Raw genomic sequence first — 16523 nt, forward strand, 5'->3', positions numbered from 1 at the left:
TTAGTCATTCATATAAATCAAACAAGTTCACGGTTAATCATGAGGATATTAATGGTTATCATGACTATTGATTAGTTCGACACATATGGACAGGTAAACTATATCCAAATTAAATGAATTTTTTCCAGATGATGAGGAGAATGAACGGTTGAAATTATAATGTTTGTACTTGTTGAGAGTATGAATCCCATATTGGAAAAACAAGGGACGTTGCATGTTTTATAAGTAATTGAACTACACCTTATTGCCAATTGGTTTTAGAACCTCAACTTTCATCAGTGCGGTGAAAATCCTCATGGAATTGATGGAGCAGACAAAGGCCATTAAATGCCAGCTCATGCACATTAGAGGGAGAAGGCTTAATTAAGTTGTGGCTTAGAAATTTTCAAGTTACTGTTGGAGATTGTTAGTCCCATAGAAACTAGAAGTCTTAATATTGTAAGCCTTTTATAAGTACCGTACAAAATGGCCTGCCAGTTAGACTTTGAATGTTGTAAAATCTTCCAGCAAATACTTTGCTCCGCTCTAGTTCCGGTCGAGTCCCTGAGCTACGATTCCCATTCCTAATTCATCACTCTTCTTATAGGTTTCCTTGCATCAGGAATGACTCCTTATATGTAAAGAGTCAAGTATTATTAATCAGTAGAGAATTAAATAAACTACTCACTTTCCTCGATCTTTTGTTTCATTTATCAGCAGTTCCTCAATAGACCAGAACAATTCATATGCAATTTTCTTAATGAATTAATCCACTATGACCTTCCAAAATCGGCAAGATTATGAAAATAAACCTAAATCTGCTAAAAAATATAGTTGGACTCTTCCGACGATATAAAGAAACAACACAATATCAGCATTTGGTCCAAGAGCCACTCAGTACAACGGTCTAATTGATATTTCTCTTCACTTGAAAGTGAGAGGTTTTAGGTTCAATTGTTGCTAAAAACGAAATTGAACCACATTATTATAGCAAACCCATTGTAAGGCTTAGACCACTCCCCACCCCTTTAGTGTAGATATTATTGTTTCTTAGAAAAAAAAAATTAAAATCTCAACACCTAATCACATTAGGATTTAGAGTTTAGATTGTAAACTTTCGGAATAATGAAACCTCAACCTTAAATGGCAGCGTAACGTAACAACTAGTATTGAACGCAGGTTGCCCTTAGAGGGATGGAAAGTGTTTCAGTAGGTGCCCTTAATTTTTTGTTGGCTCTAGTTGGATGCCATCACCCTTTCACTCTCCTCCTTACTCTTTAAAGTAATTAAGCAATCCCAACAGCTTATGGCATGATGCTAAAGAAAAATAATTTTTCAGTTTAATTGATTCTATCTTCTGAGCGGATGCCAGCATTAGCAGCACCAGCACGAGACCAATATTCCTTGACTAGCTGCCCAAATAGTGATCCCTCATTCCTCATCAGCTTCTTTGGCTCATCATACTCCACCAATCTCCCTGTCATTGTGCATTTCGCTAATTAACAACTAAAACAACTTAAATAAGATATTTGTAGCAAAAGAAATGCTTACCATCACTAATTGCAAGCACTTTAGTACAGTCCATCACGGTTGGTATCCTATGAGCCACGGTTATTACAGTGCAGTCTGCAAATTCTGTTCTAATAGTTTTCTGCAGAATAGCGTCTGTTGTATTGTCCATTGATGCAGTGGCTTCATCGAGCACCAGTATTCGGCTCCTCTTCAACAAAGCACGTCCCAAACAGAATAGTTGTCGTTGTCCCATGCTCCAGTTTGTTCCATCTTGTACAACTGATGTCCAAGTTTTTAATTACCTCTTGTTTTATAGACAATTTCAGATAATAACGATGTTTCGTTGACACCAAAAAGCACTCCTATGAGACAGACTGAGTTTATTACCTGAAGAATCAAGGCCGTCTTCCTTTTCTTGAACGGCCTCTCGCAACTGACATTTCTCAAGAACCTTTTAAACATTGATGGAAGATAAATTAAGTTAGAATAAAAAGGTTAGTGTAAAGCTGTGTTTACATCTTGCTAAATACTCAATGTTGACATATCTTCAATGTCAAATGGTTGTTTTGAAACGCTAATTTCATGGCAAAAACCTTACTTCCCATATTTGATGATCGGTATACTTTGATAAGGGGTCTAGATTGAATCTCACAGATCCACTGAACAGAGTCGGATCTTGTGGTATGATCCCAAAACATGATCTTAAATCATGAAGTCCAATTGTGCAAATGTCATAGTCATCCACTATGACCTTTCCTTCTGTAGGCTCTACCAGACGAAACAAAATGCTAATAAGAGTAGTCTTCCCACTTCCAGTCCGGCCAACAATACCAATTTTGTCACCTCCTTCAATTGTACAATTTATCCCACGAAGAACTAGCGGAGCATTTGGCCTATATCTTACCTGCATAAGTTTCATTACATATCATACACAAGTTCCGGGCATTGTTAGAGTTATACTTTTCTGTAAATTTTCTGTTGCACTAACCTTTAGATCATGTATTTCCACCTTGCCAACAGTAGGCCAATTGCGCATAGGTCGGTTCTCTTCTATTACTTCCGGAGCTTCACTAGGAATATGCATGTATTGTTCTACCCTTTCAACAGATATGATTGAATTTGCAAGCATGCACTGAAATTGGACAGCAATTACGACGAATACATTCAATGAAAGACCATAGGATAGTACCATGCCAACAAATCCTGTAAAAAGATTAAGCAGAATGGTTTAATTAGGGGCACGACACTTGAAATGTAAACGATGCACCACAGATGGTAAACTGAATTGTTTAAAGTTCTGAGGAAAATATGATGGTGGATGCTAGTGTTTACCAACCAGTGGAAGAAGTGTCGAACTGAATCAAAGTAATGGCAAGTGCTGAGGCTGAAAGAATGATAGCGCATACCAGCTCAAGCCTTCCTATCAACCATTCATTTGCAGAAAATCTATTGAAGTCAGTAGCAGCATTTGCATCAATAAGTTTCAAATTTTTTGACAAGAACCGATCCTCCTGTCCAAAAGCTCGGATTGTCAAGGCTCCAGCGATAGATTCAGCAAGGTGGCTTGCAAGGGCAGACTTAGTTGTGCCATTCATTCGCATCAACTCTTTGGCCGAAGCAAAGTAGTAATTCTGTTTGTAGAAAGGAAAATCAAATAGAATACTTTATGCTTAGAACTAAACAAGAATGTAAGGAAATCATTGAAGAACTAAACAAGAATGTTTCTCATAGTGCAGTACCTGTAAAAATATTGTAATATAAATTGTGGGAATAATCAGAAACACAACGGGCCAAGTACGGAAAACCAATACTAAAAATATGCTATATGTGTTCAGAATTCCCGAAATTGCAATAATCAGCTTGAAAGGTACTTCAAGATCAATGACATTCATATCATTGGATACCTAAACAAAAGAGTCGATGCAGATGTTAATGTTAGTTCCAATAGCTTACTTAAAAGAATATCTTTTAAAAACAGTTTTTCAAACTCTTTAAGTCTTACTCGACTAAGTATCCTTCCCAAAGGTGTCGAGTCATAAAACAACATTGGTGCTCGGAAAAGAGAGTTCAGCAGGGTTTGAAAAATGGAGTTTGATGCCCCACATCCCAAGTAGACCACACAGAAAGTTCGAATGACCAAAGCGAGTATCATTAGACACATGATCACAGAATAAACACCGAAGAGTTTTTCTCTTGACACGCTATAATCCTGCAGCTTTAAAGCCAACCAATAAACTTGAGCTAGTTGCCCAAGTATGAAAATGGAGTGGACGCCAATGGCCATGGAGAAATGGAAAAATCCCCTGCTCGGCTTCAAATACTGGATGTATGGCTTGAAACCAGTATCTCCTGTTTCTCTCTCTTCTTGCTTAATCAATTGATCTCCTGAAGATTCTTCATACGGTAATTCGGTGGTAAATTTCTCAATCTCCTCCCTGGGTAGTTTATGTTTTCCGGGAGAAGCATATTCAACTTGGCTTCTAGAACCAGCAGTGTCATTGTGTGCATTAATGAGGTCTTGGAACTCAGGACAAGAAGCCAGCAACTCTTCATAAGGAGCTGCTCTTAAAATTTTCCCTGAACTCATCAACTGTGAAGAAAAATTATGTTACATATGGGACTTACCTAGTTGATTGTCGAACGGATTAAGAAGAATGGTATCAGTAAACCCATGTAAAAAAGTTCTTAAATACCAATATCGAATTAAAAGCTGGAAGGAAGTCGACTTGGTGTGTCACAAGCAAAACCGTCTTCTCCGCTAGAGCTCCCATGACATATTCCTGGAAAAGTCGCATTAGCTTTCACTGGAGAAATTTGAAAAAAAAAAAAGAAAAAAGAAAGACAATATCATCATTCATTATTAGAGTGAGGCACAAAAAGAAGTGCTACATTGAATAGACTTGTCGCTGTATGGGCATCAACTGCACTGAAAGGGTCATCCAAGAGGTAGACATCAGCATTTTGATAGAGTGCACGTGCAAGTTGAATGCGCTGCTTCTACCCACCACTTAGATTGACACCTCTTTCTCCTATCTGAGTGAGATCGCGGAATGGAAGCATCTCAAAGTCCTTCACTAAAGAACACTTGCTAACTGTTTCTTGGTATCTAACATTGTCCATGGCAGAACCAAACAGAATATTTTCTTGTATAGTTCCGGTTTGGATCCATGCAGACTGAGAAACATATGCTATCTTCCCGTATACTTGAACCTGTAAAAATAGGCAGTCAGAATATCTAAGTAAGGCTTCCCATCTATAATAATTGGAAGAATAATTACTCCAAGTGATTTGGTTACTTACAACGCCACCAATGCGTGGAACTTCTCCGAGAATTGCAGCTAACAGGGTTGATTTACCAGAGCCAACCTCTCCACAAATTGCTACTTTTTCCCCCGGTTTCACCACCAAATTTATGTTCCTTAATGTAGCCTTTGTAGCACTAGTAGACCATGAAATTTCTGAACATCTACATAAAATGGAATGCTCAACCTCTTTGCCACTGCTATCTTTCGTATGTCTATTCTCCAACTCTGGTTCATCAAGGAACTTCACAATCCGAGATAATGAAACCTTTGCTTCAATAAATGCTCCAAAAACATCTGGGAACAGCCTAATTGGCTCCTGAACAATCCGCAATGTTGCTAGAAGTGTGAAAACATTACTTGAAGAAAGTGTAATTCCGAGGAAGTAGCATGCCCAAAAAGTAACTGTGGAGACCAAAAGAGGAGATGCCCAGAATAGAACATTATAATACCCCTTTTGAAACATCACTTGAGCTAACCATTTCAATTCTTCTCTTCTTAACCCTTCGATAACATTCTTGAAATTTGTCTCCCAAGAATACAGCTTCAAGATCTTCATATTTGAAAGCGCTTCGGTACTGGTCTTCAGCCTCCTATTTTGTGCTGCCATGAGCTTTGTTTGGTACTTGTGCTGCAACTTTGCCAACGGAAAGCTTGCCACCATAGTCAATATAAGTACAATGAGGGCTGCAACAATTGCCAGCCCGACACAGAAGTAAACAATAAGTAATGCAAGGCACATCTGAAGGCTTGTGGACCATATTTGATGAAACCAGTATGGAAATTCACCAACTTTATAAGCATCCACCGCTACATAATTCACTATCTCACCAGGAGAGTGAGTCATCTTGGCAGAATTCGAGAGTCTTAGTTGCTTCTGATATATTGCAGCAGAGACCACTGATCTTACTTGGAGCCCAATCAATCTTGTTCTAAAGTTCCATTGCCTCTCTGATAGTGACTCCAAGATTTTTGAGATGAAGAGACCTAGAGTGAGTGCATAACCCTCATATTTAAAAGCTGCATTGCCTTCAGCAACGTCAATGAAGGCCATGAGAAACAGTGGGCCGCTACTCAGGGTTAGAACCTTGATCAATGCAAAGAACCCCGTTATCAAAATAGCCTTCCTCTGGCATAAAAAAATTATGGACAAAATGGAAGAGTTATCTGATGCGCAACTCTTCTTCCTCCGTTTGTCCAGTTGCTCCATAAATATTGAGTAGCACGTTCTTGCTCGATCAGCCTCTCGCAGTTGTGGAATATCTTCATTCTCAAGAAGCTTTTTCTTGCCTTTCTTCATCAGTGGATTCAGCCACCAAAATGACAATGTACTGAATAACCCTGCTTTTGCAAAAGGGGTTACGTTGTCATTTGAACTGATTTCACCTCTGACGTCCGATTCATCCCCTTGCAAAGGCGTGTAGAAAGCATCATCATGGATTTCTGTATCAAGTTTTACATTACTGCTTCCTTGAAATGCAGTAAAGAGAAAGAGAATCGATCCGGGGAAATATAAAATGTTTACAACAAACTGAAATGACACTGCCTCATCCACAACAGCTTCCCAAATCGATGAACTGCAAAGAAAAGCCGCAAACAAGAAGGCAAGAATCGAAACAAATTTCGTGATGACAATTTGTGGAGAGAGTGGTTTTTTCAGGGTTATGGTTAAACTCAGAAGTAACCATGTGAACCCTTGAAAGAACAAAACTAGCCATCCATGGAGAGGTAAAACAGTCTGATCGGTATTTACTTTGTCGACGATTGTCCATATCCCAAACCCCAAGCAGGCAAAAGCCAAACCAGAATTAAGGCTGGCTGAGACAATTGACAATGCAGAGATGGTGTGAGACTGAGATGGTGCTATTTTATTTGATGACAATCTATATATGAAGAAACATAACAATATAAACAGAAGTAAGATGTCAACTGCAATGACCAAAATATTGTTGATGCATGAGTCTGGATCGATAATGGATAAAAAACCCGAAGTGCAATCAGCTCCAGACTCAGTCGAACAATCGGAACTGTTGCAGAAGATGGTCCAGAAAACCTCTGCCATGGTGTTTCTCTGTGAATATAAAAATCTGCACAATTACAAAGGAAAAAAAGAATTTGAGAGGAGGAAAGAAGCTGCATCTTAAAACCATGGTTTAAGGCTTAAGCAGACGTGGTAGAAGATAAAATCACAAAATTGAAACTGATATTCATTCATGTTGTTCAGTAACTAAGGTAATATTTTTTTGGAGTGCTGTGTGGCCCGAGCACAGTGATAAGTGAGCAAGGGTCGCTGTATCTCCATCGGCACCCGGATGCAGTGCTAAATGAGCAAGGGGGCTATAGAAACTTCTTTTCGAACGACTCCACTCAAAGTTGTTTGGGAGCATATGCTCCTATCAACTTTACACGGGACACACAAAAGAAGTACTTTGATCCTATTAGACGGGGAAGGGTGAAGAAGCTAGGACAGAAGGGTAGAGTTCAAGAGAGCAAAATGCATTTAGGAACGTGGAATATAGGAACCTTGACGGGAAAATCTATGGAAGTAGTAGAAGTTATGGTGAGGAGAAGGATAAATATTATGTGCCTACAAGAAACTAAGTGGGTTGGTCGTAAGGCAAAGGATCTAGAAAACTCAGGTTTTAAACTATGGTATTCGGGCACAAATAGAACGAGAAACGGTGTTGGCATCATCGTGGACAAGACCTTGACACAAGATGTTGTAGATGTCAAGAGGGTAGGAGATAGAATCATGGCAATCAAGATTGTAATAGGACAAGAACTTATCAATGTGATTAGTGCGTACGCACCTCAAGTAGGGTTGGATACGAGTTCGAAGGAGAAATTTTGGGAAGACCTTGGAGACTTGGTGCAAGGAATTGCTCAGACGGAGAAGTTATTTATAGGAGGAGATTTAAATGGACACGTGGGCAGGGAGACAGGCAACTATGGAAGTTTTCATGGTGGCCATGGTTTTGGGGAGAGAAACGAGGATGGGGAAGCTATCTTGGATTTTGCAATGGCATATGATCTCTTCTTAGCCAACACCTTCTTTAAGAAGAGAGAAGAACATGTGATCACCTACAAGAGTGGATCGTCAAAAACACAAATAGATTTTCTTCTAATGAGGAAAGGGGATCGTATAACTTGTAAGGATTGCAAAGTTATACCAGGAGAGAGCGTGGCTAATCAACATCGCTTGTTGGTGATGGATGTACATATCAAAAGAGTGAGAAAAAAGAACAAGACTTGGAAGTGCCCAAGGACTAGATGGTGGAATCTAAAAGAAGAAAAACAAGCCATTTTCAAAGAGAAAGTAATCACCCAGTGTGTGTGGGATAGAGAGGGGGAAGCTAACCAAATGTGGGATTCCATGGCTAGTTGTATCCGAAAAGTAGCAAAAGAGGTATTAGGAGAGTCCAAGGGCTTTGCCCCACACCAAAAGGAATCTTGGTGGTGGAATGAGGAGGTACAAACAAAGGTGAAGGCTAAGAAGGAATGTTGTAAAGCCTTATACAAGGATAGGACTGATGAAAATGGTGAAAGGTATAGAAAAGCGAAGCAAGAGGCGAAGAAAGCTGTGAGAGAAGCTAAGTTAGCGGCTTATGACGATATGTATAAGCGACTAGATACCAAAGAATGAGAGTTGGATGTCTATAAATTAGCTAGAGCAAGGGAAAAGAAGACAAGGGACCTAAACCAAGTGAGGTGCATCAAGGATGAGGATGGAAAGGTTCTTGCTACAGAGAACGCGGTTAAAGACAGATGGAAAGGTTATTTTCATAATCTTTTCAATAAAGGACATGAAAGGAGTGCTTCTTTAGGGGAGTTGAGTAACTCAGAAGAGTGTAGAAACTACTCTTTTTATCGTAGAATCCGGAAGGAAAAAGTGGTTGTAGCTTTGAAGAAGATGAAGCATAGAAAAGCAGTAGGCCCAGACGATATACCAATCGAAGTGTGGAAAGTTTTGGGAGAGACAGGTATAACATGGCTCACTGACCTTTTCAATAGGATTTTGAAAACGAAGAAGATGCCAAATGAGTGGCGAACGAGCACTTTGGTGCCTATCTACAAGAATAAGGGCGATGTACAAAATTGCATGAACTATAGGGGTATTAAGCTAATGAGTCATGCAATGAAGCTCTGGGAGAGAGTCATTGAGCATAGATTGAGGCAAGAGACACGGGTTTCGGACAACCAATTCGGGTTCATGCCAGGGCGCTCAACCATGGAGGCAATCTATCTCTTACGAAGATTGATGGAAAGATATAGAGATGGGAAAAAAGATTTACACATGGTCTTTATAGATTTGGAAAAAGCGTATGATAGGGTCCCAAGAGACATTCTTTGGAGGATTTTAGAGAAGAAAGGAGTACGAATAACATATATCCAAGCTATACAGGATATGTATGAAGGAGCAAAGACTGCCGTAAGAACTCATGAAGGACAAACCGAAAGCTTTCCCATAACTGTAGGATTACATCAAGGCTCATCCTTAAGTCCTTACCTTTTTGCGTTGGTAATGGATGAGTTAACAGGACATATTCAAGATGATATTCCTTGGTGTATGCTTTTCGCAGACGATATAGTGTTGATAGATGAAACTCAGGAAGGGGTAAATGCAAAGCTTAACCTTTGGAGAGAAGTGTTGGAATCTAAAGGTCTTCGCCTAAGCCGATCAAAGACAGAATATATGGAGTGCAAGTTCAGTGCAAATGGAGGCCAAAACTAGTTAGGGGTGAGGATCGGAGATCAAGAAATACCAAAGAGCGACCGTTTTCATTACCTAGGATCTATCTTGCAAAAGAACGGAGAATTAGATGGAGATCTCAACCATAAAATACAAGCTGGATGGATGAAGTGGAAGAGTGCATCCGGCGTGTTGTGTGACCGCCGTATGCCACTGAAGCTCAAGGGAAAATTTTATAGGACGACAATAAGGCCGGCGATGCTGTATGGCACAGAATGTTGGGCGGTGAAGCATCAACACGTACACAAAATGGGTGTAGCGGAGATGAGGATGCTTCGTTGGATGTGTGGGCACACAAGAAAGGATAAGATTAGGAATGAGGATATCCGGGGTAAAGTAGGAGTAGCCGAAATTGAAGGAAAGATGAGAGAAAATCGGTTACAGTGGTTTGGACATGTGCAAAGAAGGCCTACTGACGCTCCGATTAGAAGATGCGACTATGGGACAGAGGTTCAGGGCCGAAGGGGTAGAGGAAGACCTAGGAAAACTTTGGAAGAGACCCTAAGAAAAGACTTAGAGTACTTGGATCTAACGGAGGACATGACACAGGACAGAACACAATGGCGTTCTAAGATTCATATAGCCGATCCCACTCAGTGACTTGGATTTTCCAAGTCTCCAACCGAGAAGTTTTCCTCACTCGGGAAATTAAGGGAACACTACCTCAACCTACATGCTCCACTCACAAAGCTTCAACATACAAGCTTCAACAAAAGAAAATTCAAAGAACTTAGCGAAGAAGGCTTTGGTGTATTTAACACAATACGTTGAAATGAAGGAAAGCTTATTTATTGATATCCCTGATAAGTTACAAATATGTACATATACTTGAGTCAAAATAAACAAACAAGAGAGAGCCTTCACAAAGGTTGCTTAGGAGAAGTCTCAGCAGTCGGTAGAGCCCCAGAAAGAGAAGGCACCGGAGGGGGATCATTCGGAGCCTCAGTACTGGACAGAACCCTAGAAGGAGGAGGCATTAGAGGTTGATCATTTGGAGCTTCATTACGCGGTACAGCCCCAGAAGACGAAGGCAATAAATGCCTTTGGAACGAACCCACAAATCTCTGATGATCAAGTAAAACCTGACCATCAGATTCCTTCATCTGTTTAAGCTTCCTCTTCATGTTTGTAGCATAGTCATGTGCGAGCCGGTGCAACTGTTTATTCTCATGCTTGAGCCCTCTAATCTCCTGTTTGAGACTCATCACTTCAGCCGCCAATGATTCAACTTGGCGGGTTCGAGCAAATAGGCGTTGGGCCATATTAGACACAGAATCTGCACACTGAACACTGAGAGCCAGAGAATCCTTAACAACCAACTCATCAGACCGTTTGGAAAGTAGTCTGTTATCTTTGGGAGTGAGAAGGTTCATGGCCACTACTGCAGCGGTCATATCATTCTTCATCACGGAATCCCCAACGGTAAGAGGACCAGTATGGGAGACGAAGGATGGGCGCCATATGTTGTCTGGAGAAGGCGGGGCTGCCTCTTCAATAAGGTTCAAGTCAAAACGACGGTCGGAGGGGCCAGACATTTTCAAAGGTGTTGAAGAGAGAAGAGGTCGGACAAATCAAGATCTTAGAAGTGCAAGAATGAAGCTTCTACTGGTGGATATTCAAGTGTGCTTTGGAACTTAATGTCAGCCCCTATAAAAATCTGCACTCAACGAAGCTTCAAAAATCGAAGAGGCGTTTGCTTTCTCAAAGCTGGGCTGCTCAGAGACCACGAGGGTCGATCTCAGAAATCGAAGAAGCGTTTGCTTTCTCAAAAGCTGGGCTGCTCAAATACCACGAAGGCCAATCTCAGAAATCGAAGAGGCTTGCTTTCTCAAAAGTTGGGCTGCTCAAAGACCACGAGGGCCGATCTCAGAAATCGAAGAGGCACCTACTCTTCCAGCCTTGTCAGCACCTATCACACGCACACTCAGCTTTGCGGAAATTATGGGCATTCTGTCGAACATTTCTGGCGAAGTAGAAAGCACATGAATCGTACTGTTCAATCACCCACTTCCCACACGCAACAGTAGCTCATGGGTACCACAGATAACTTTGCCAAAGTTCTCTGACAAAGTTGAGACACGTGAAGCTTGCAGCTCCCACTACATCGCTCTGACCAAGAAGGGTAAAAGAATAGCAAAGAAACAACACTAACAAAGTTTAGACACATAAATTTTGAAGGTCTAGCTACCATATTATTACCCACAAGGGTAAAGGAATAGTACCACTGCAAGATAATTGGAAAGTCCCGGTGTGTCAACCTCTGTGCTTCGTGGCAAGGTAGACTAGCAAACATGCCCAACCTTTACTCACATTCGAGAAAATACTCCCAACAAGATTGCTTGCTCCAAAATCGAAGAGGCACCGCCCTCCGAATCTCGAGAGCCAGACTCCCAACATGATTACTTTCTCAAAAATCGAAGAGAGGGTAAAGGAACAGTACCACTGCTGGATATTTGGAAAGTCCCTGTGTGTCAACCTCTGTGCTTCGTGGCAAGGTAGACTAGCAAACATGCCCAACCTTTACTCACATTCGAGAAAACACTCCCAACAAGATTGCTTGCTCCAAAATCGAAGAGGCACTGCCCTCCGAATCTCGAGAGCCAGACTCCCAACATGATTACTTTCTCAAAAATCGAAGAGACACCGCTCTCCGAATCTCGAGAGCCAGACCCCCAGCAGGATTGCTTTCTCAAAAATCGAAGAGGCATCGTTCTCCGAATCTCGAGAGCCAGATCCCCGACAGGATTGCTTGTTCGAAAACCGAAGAGGCACCACTTTCCCAACTTCAAGAGCTGGATCTCCTTGGATAAAGCTTGTCTGTAATCTTCACATGCAACATCAGCTTTCCAGATACCACAGACCACTTTTTCAAAGTGCTCTGATAGAGTTAAAACATGTGAAGCTAGCAGCTCCCACTACCGTGCTATGACCAAGCAGGGTAAAGGAATAGCATTATTACTTGATGTTAGGGAGACTCCTATATATGTCGACCTCCATCCCCAACGGACAGGCAGACCTGCAAAAATGCTCAACCCTTCCTCTTATCTGAGAGGGCACTCCCAACAAAGCCTTTCGAAATATTCAGCTTTCTTTCCCCCCGATAATACCTCTGTAAACAAGCTATACTAGAGCAAGAATATCTCATATCATCAGGGTTAAAAGCAAGAGTATCCCATATCATGCTTTTTCCCTGTCTTTTCCATTGGCCTTGTTCTTACCTGCAAGACAAGGAGAAAGAGAGCAATCAGTCAGCACTTGGAATCAAGCTTCCAGCCAGGAACTGACTGCCTGGAACCCCTTACCTGATTACTTACTTGGCATTGCTCTCGAGTACTCATCTTCAACATCTTATGCTTCCAGGGAAGATACCGCATCTGCCTGAGGAACAGATAGGGCAAGTGAGAATGATACAAGGAAGCATATGGAGACAAGCGTAACAGCACACGTGCTGATACATCCACTACTCTGTCAAAAGCAAAAGTATCCCATATCAGCAGGGTCGAACGTACTCTAGATTTGATGGACTTGTTTTGACCCTCAAATTCTTCAATCGGCCTTATACTCTGGAGGAAACCAGAAAACCCTCCAGCCCAGTTCAAGAATAAGCCTGTGGAAAGTTACTTCTTCAAAAGCAAAAGTATCCCATATCATCTCTTCTCATTTTTCTTCTCTTTATCCTTTATGCTGCCTGCAAGATAGGGAGAATGTGAACAATCAGCCGGAGCTTTGATTGCTTACCTTGTCTGTCACCTCTTTCAGCAGATCCCCTAGCTCGGCGACTTGGGGGACTCCTATTACATGGTTTGTATCGCGCTTGACCAAGCCTGAAACTACAAGTAAGCTTCAAGTGAAATTGATACATTACCTTGTGCATCTCCACCAGTTACAGATACCACCCCTGGATGGAGGAAGAGTACTTCCAGAAAAGATGCCACATCTTACGAGATCATTCTCCCACAATATTTCCTAATGTCATTTGTACTAAATCATTCACTTTGTACTCACTAAACGAGAGCTTGAACCTATGTACTTGTGTAAACCCTTCACAATTAATGAGAACTCCTCTATTCCGTGGACGTAGCCAATATGGGTGAACCACGTACATCTTGTGTTTGCTTTCCTATCTCTATCCATTTATATACTTATCCACACTAATGACCGGAGCAATCTAGCGAAGATCACAAAAAGTGACCGTTTTCGCTACCTAGGATCTATCTTGCAAGAGAACGGAGAATTAGATGGAGATCTCAACCATAGAATACAAGCTGGATGGATGAAGTGTAAGAGTGCATCCGGCGTGTTGTGTGACCGTCGTAGGCCACTGAAGCTCAAGGGAAAATTTTATAGGACGGCAATAAGGCCAGCGATGTTGTATGGCACAGAATGTTGGGCGGTGAAGCATCAACACGTACACAAAATGGGTGTAGCGGAGATGAGGATGCTTCGTGGGATGTATGGGCACACGAGAAAGGATAAGATTGGGAATGAGGATATCCGAGGTAAAGTAGGAGTAGCCAAAATTGAAGGAAATATGAGAGAAAATCGGTTCCGATGGTTTGGACATGTGCAAAGAAGGCCCACTGACGCTCCGGTTCGAAAATGTGACTACGGGACAGAGGTTCAGGGCCGAAGGGGTAGAGGAAGACCTAGGAAAACTTTGGAAGAGACCCTAAGAAAAGACTCGAGTACTTGGATCTAACGGAGGACATGACACAAAACCGAGCGCAATGGCGTTCTAGGATTCATATAGCTGACCCCACTTAGTGGGAAAAGGCTTTGTTGTTGTTGTTGTTGTTGTTGGTAGATTTTGTTAGATTAGATGTTAGATTAGCCACCGACAGGGTTTGAACCCATGCCGTCATACAAGGGGCTCAACATTTTTCCACTACTGTGGTAAAGGGTCATGTAACTCAGGTAATATTTTACCAAACACAAAATTTAGGGAACATCTGTAAATGTAATCTGAGAAGTTCTATTGTACCTAAATGCATCTAGAATCTTAGTAATTAGGGTTCTATTGTTTCGGGTGCGTAGGGGGATTGAAGGAGGGGGATTCTGGCTCCTTCCAATTTCTATGAGTGGGGTAAAGGAGTAGGTTGCTAGTCAGCCAGTCCGGGTACTTATGTGTAGTCTGGCTCACCCAGGAATTTCCGGATCTACACTTATTTTCAACTCCCCGAAGCATTTCGTCGCTTACCACATCTTTCCTCGTCTCTGGGTGCCTAGGTATCCACCGTAAGCCTTTCTTCGTTTGGACCTCGCCCCTATTATTTAAGGCTATGCCATCCCCTAAGGTGCTGCTATAATGTTCTATGACTCGAATCATGTTTTCTCCCTTTCAGTTGTAACCATATCTATCACTTATCTATCTTCCAAACAAAAAGACTACATCAAGAATTTAAAGAAATTGCCTGAAAAAAGTGAAAATTGGTTGCTGCAGAAGAAAAAACAAAACATATGTATAAAGCTAGAGCATGAAAACACACACAATTATAAAATGATTGCAGTAGTAGCGTTGTGTAGATCACTTACATGAAAATCTTAGTGCTCTCAAACTCACTAGCAAATTAATCAGCCCTCCTACCTCCTGGTATATAACTTTCTTCTCTAAGTTACTAGGTCTGGGAAGGAGGCTTCAATGCTTTACAAGTGCATCACAGATCATCCTCAAGTATCAAGGTCGGCCCTTTGATTCACCTTGAGCTGCTCACCATTCACCTGAACTCTCTCAGATCTCTCATTAATATACTTGTTGCTTCACCTACCACCAGCAAGTGCATACAAATGTAAACGAAGATTTCAATATGTTATGGTCCAATTGGACTAAAAACTGGTCCTATTTCAAAAGTTAAAAACCACTAAAAATTAGACCTATTTCAAAAGATGGACTATAAAATTGGACCTCTTTCAAAGAACAAAGCATGCAGAACAAACACACCAAATAATGAAACTTTGTAAATCCAGATTTCATTGGATATAGAAATGCATGAGATTTGGTGGGTTCTGCAAATTTTTCAATAGGGATTCAGATGAGAGAACAAAACTATGAAAAATAGCACACTTAATGATGAAAATTCTCAAAACTCAGCTTTCATTGTGCATTAAAAGCCATGAAAATTGGTGGGTAAGAGCCGCCATTGGAGCAAACTTCTTGGTCGGAAGGGTGAATGGACAAGGATTGTCAGCCCTTCTTTTTTTCCACGCCCTTTCCCATGTCCCCTGTTTTGTGTGGTCACCACGTCAACATTTGATATTATTTTTTTATAAAGATAATAAGGTAAAAATAAATAATAATATAAAATGTTAACGTGGCTTAACCATGACCACATAGGAACACATGGAAGAACATAGAAAAAGAGAGGGAAAACCCACTGGGTTTTATGGTTTCTGTTAGAGATATTAAGTAAATGGGTTAGATGATGACAAGTGTCAAAGGATTAAGAGTAGTTGCTAGTTTAGTATGATATGTTTGTTGTATAAATACTCATGTACAGTTGCTTTCACATTAAAAAAATAAGAAGAAATACATTTGATACAATTTTACTTCTCTCTCTTCTTCCTCTGTCAAACCTCTCGAATCCTTTACTATCAGAAATGTTATAGAACTTCTTTTACAAGATTAACAGTTTCTTCATTGGGGAAACCCAGATGCAGATTTAAGAAAAGCAGCAATCATTCAGTATACCCAGCAGTGAGAGAGGAAGAAAAGAGAAAAATTTTGTATACCACAATTATCATTTAATTAATTATTTTTTTATTATTGGTTCATTAAATAATGTTTAATTAAATTTAAAAATCTACTTAATTTAAATGATATGACTGTCCACATCAGATGCCACCTAAGATAATATGAAAATGTGGTACAAAAAATTGAATGCATTTTTGCTCACCACCATTTAGTATGGTGTATACTCACCATCATATTTATCACCGTTAGATGAGTTTGAATATTGAGATTTGTGCTTATCCACTACACGAAT

At 40.7% G+C, this 16523-nt stretch overlaps 1 pseudogene; it reads right to left on the reverse strand.

Annotated features, from left to right (window-relative positions):
* Positions 1-832: 832 nt before the first annotated feature.
* Positions 833-15734, reverse strand: LOC126625180 (ABC transporter C family member 10-like; annotated as a pseudogene).
* Positions 15735-16523: the final 789 nt, after the last annotated feature.

The sequence above is a fragment of the Malus sylvestris genome, chromosome 6, assembly GCF_916048215.2.
Source record: "Malus sylvestris chromosome 6, drMalSylv7.2, whole genome shotgun sequence".
Lineage (NCBI taxonomy): Eukaryota > Viridiplantae > Streptophyta > Magnoliopsida > Rosales > Rosaceae > Malus > Malus sylvestris.